Here is a 3,529-nt window from a genome sequence, read left to right as displayed (position 1 = left end):
GAGGAAAACACTACAGCAGATGCAGAATAAATTCAGAAAACCATAATATATACTTTAACAATCTGTGTTCCACTAAACTAGAGGTTCTAAAAGTAATTAATAAATTTTGAGATATGTACAACCTACTAAAATTAAATCAATATGACATAAATAATTTAAACATACATAACCACAAATGAGATAGAAATATCCCTCAACTCAAAACATCCCAGGACCAGATAGACACATGCAGAATGCTTCTAAACCTTAAAAGAAGAACTAATATCAATATTCCTCAAATTGTTCTGTAAAATAGAAAAGGAAAAATATTCCAAATTCTTTCTATGAAATCAGTGTTATGCTAATGCTAGAAACAGAGAAAGACAGGAGTTGGGAGAGCCAGCCACTCTGTTCTGACCACTCTCCTTGGTGTCCACAGCACCACCTGTTGCTTTTCTTGCACAGCAACCCAGTGGCCAGAAATTAACCATGTCTAGTCTCAAGATCCATGCCAGAGAGATTTTTTGACTCTCGGGGAAATCCAGATCTTGAGATTGATCTCTACACTGTATAGGTCTCTTCTGAGCTGCTGTGTTGAGTGGTGACTCAACTGGTATCTACCAGGCCCTGGAACCCCAGGACAATGATAAGGTGCATTACACAGAGAAGGGTGTCTCAAAGGCTGTTGAACACATCAATAAAACACTTGTTTCTGCTCTGGTTAGCAAGAAACTGAACCTAGTAGAATAGAAGATCGACAAACTGATGATTGAAATGGATGGGACCGCTAATAATCTAAGTTTGGTGGGAATGCCATCCTGGGAGTATCCCTGGCTGTCTGCAAAGCTGGTGCTGTAGAGAAGGGTATGCTACTGTACCGACACATCGCCCTCCCTGGCTGGTAACCCGAAAGTCATCCTGCCAGTCCTGGCTTTCAAAGTGATCACTGGTGGTTCCCATGCTGGTAACAAGCTGGCCATGTAGATGTTCATGATCCTCCCTGTGGGTGCTTCCAACTTCTGGCAAGCCATGGGCATTGAAGCAGAGGTTTACCACAACCTGAAGAACGTCATCAAGGAGAAACACAGGAAAGATGCCACCAATGTGGGTGACAAAGGCGGGTTTGTGCCCAACATCCTGGAGAAAAAATAAGCCCTGGAGCTGATGAAGAAGCTGATGAAGAACACAACTGGGTAGGCTGGCTACACTGATGAGGTTATCCTCAACATGGATGTAGCTGCCTCGAGTTCTTCAGGTCTGGCAAATACGACCTGGACTTCAAATCTCCTGATGACACCAACAGGTACATCTTGCCTGACCAGCTGGCTGACCTGTATAAGTCCTTCATCCAAGTGGTGTCCATCAAAGACCCCTGTGACCAGGATGCCTGGGAAACTTGGCAGAAGTTCACAGCTAGTGCAGGCATCCAGGTCGTTGGGGATGATCTCACAGAGATCATCCTAAAGCAGATTGCCAAGGCCTGTGGCCGAGAAGTCCTGTAACTGCCTCCTGCTCAAAGTGAACCAGATCGGTTCTGTGACCGAGTCTCTGCAGGCCATGCAAGCTAGCCCAGTGTTATGGTTGAGGCGTTATGGTGTCCCATCGCTCTGGGGAGACTAAGGATACCTTCATTTGCTCACCCGGTGGTGGGACTCTGCACTGGTAAGATTAAGAAGGGTGTGCCTTGCCGATCTGAGCGTCTGGCCAAGTATAATCAGATCGTCAGAATCAAGGAGAAACTGGGCAGCAAGGCCAAGTTTGCTGGCAAGTTCTTCAGAAACCCTCTGGTCAAGTAAACGATGGTCCAGCCATCCCTGGAGCCCTCAGTCACACTGGCTGCTTAGACCATGTCCCTGATATCAAGGCTACTCGAGGCCGGCCTGGTGTTTGTCAGGTCTCTGTAGTTAGCTCCCTCTCCTGCCACTGCTTCCCTAGAGGTCCAAAGCCACACCTGACCACCTGGAGCCCTGTTGGAAACCCCAGCTCTGTAATCATGTGATTGGTCCAAATCATTGTCTCCTCACTTCCCACCTAGTGTCAGGAGCCCTCATACCTCCAGTGTAACCTCCAAGGTGGCCACAGCCAAGATTTCCAGTGGTTATTGTGCAAAATAAAAGCCCCTCAGTGACTCAAAAAAAATTTTATTTATTATTTTTATTGCCTACATGTGTGTAAGTGCACCAGTGTCATGCAGTGCCTTTGGAGGTCAGAAGAGGGCATGGGATCTCCTGGAACTGGAGTTGTAGATGGTTATTAGCTGCCATGTGGGTGCTGGGAATCAAACCAGGGTCCTCTGCAAGAGCAGCCAGTGCTCTTAAGCACTGAGTCATCTCTCCACTCCAGCCCCTTGATTTGTTTATTTTAATTTTATGTGTATGAGTGTTTTGCTTACATGCATGTAAGTGCACCATGTGTGTGTAGTTCCCACAGAGGTCAGAAAAGGGCGTTGGATCCCTTGGAACTGGAGTTACAGACAGTTGTTAGGTACCATGTGGGTGCTGGGAACTGAACCCAGACCCTTTGCAAGAGCAGTCAGTGCTCTTAACCCCTGAGCCATCTCTCTAGCCTCAGTCCTTTTTCTTAGGAGAGAGTGTAGGAGATCCTGGCTTTGCTCTTATGCTGGGCAGGACCCATGGTTTGTGTGCAGCAAGTCTTTGTTGAATGTTAGCATCTGCCTTTCCCTCCACAGCTATAAAATGGTTGTTCTTCCTCATTTTCTAGAATTGGGCTAAAGTTTTTGTGTCATAATAAAAGGAGACATCTTCACAGCGATAACCTTTAACATTCATGGTAATCTAGTTCAGAGATGTCCCCAAGGCCATCAGTAAGAAGGGGCAGAGGGAGATTTGGTTCTATGGGTGCTGGAGTAGGGTGTGGCTTTGGGAGTTTAAGAACCAGGCAGAGAATGGGACCCCAGAAGTCAGACAGAGAGTGAAGCCAGGGGAAGATATCGCTTCAGCTTTCTGCTCATCTTGGAGATGAGGAAGTGAATGCTTTGGGGGCATTGGACATGACCCTGCCTCCTAGAAGCAGAGGTACCAATCCATGACACATAAGGCTGCTTAGGCCTAGAGACCCTCAGCATCTTACTCAAGGTCACCCAGATTGGCAGTGCTGGAATCAGGCTTGTGACCCAGCTTGGCTCAGCTATAAAGGCTGAAGTCTTTTTACTAGACCATGCAGTCACCATGACCCCTCAGGCAGCAGGTTGATGGACATTCTCAGATGCCCCTTCACAGATCTTTTCCCGGAGAAACATTCTCTCCATCTCTGCCCCTTGTCTCTTCCTGCCTCTACCCCCCTCCCCCTTCCCTCATTATTCAGCCCATATTAACTAACCCAGGGCTATCTGCAGGCCTGGAGGAGGAGGTCAGCAATTCTGGGGACAGCTGTGGTTACTCAGATTAACCCTCTGCTGCTTGCCTACCTCCCTCTCACCCGCTGGGGCTTGCTGGCAGGGAACTCCAGTCTGGCCCCCACAAGCTGCTGCAGCTGACTGAGGGGCACTTCCCGGAATTAGCCACCGCAAACAGCTGGCTCAGGGGGTGGG

General features: G+C 47.9%; 1 pseudogene; it reads left to right on the top strand.

Annotated features, from left to right (window-relative positions):
• The first annotated feature begins 468 nt into the window (after positions 1-468).
• LOC115066752 lies at positions 469-2,104 on the top strand (annotated as a pseudogene).
• Positions 2,105-3,529: the final 1,425 nt, after the last annotated feature.

This window comes from Nannospalax galili, unplaced genomic scaffold, assembly GCF_000622305.1.
Source record: "Nannospalax galili isolate Female #2095 unplaced genomic scaffold, S.galili_v1.0 scaffold653, whole genome shotgun sequence".
Lineage (NCBI taxonomy): Eukaryota > Metazoa > Chordata > Mammalia > Rodentia > Spalacidae > Nannospalax > Nannospalax galili.
The sequence above is the reverse complement of the archived record's forward strand: the minus strand, read 5'-3'. Positions and strand labels throughout refer to the sequence as shown.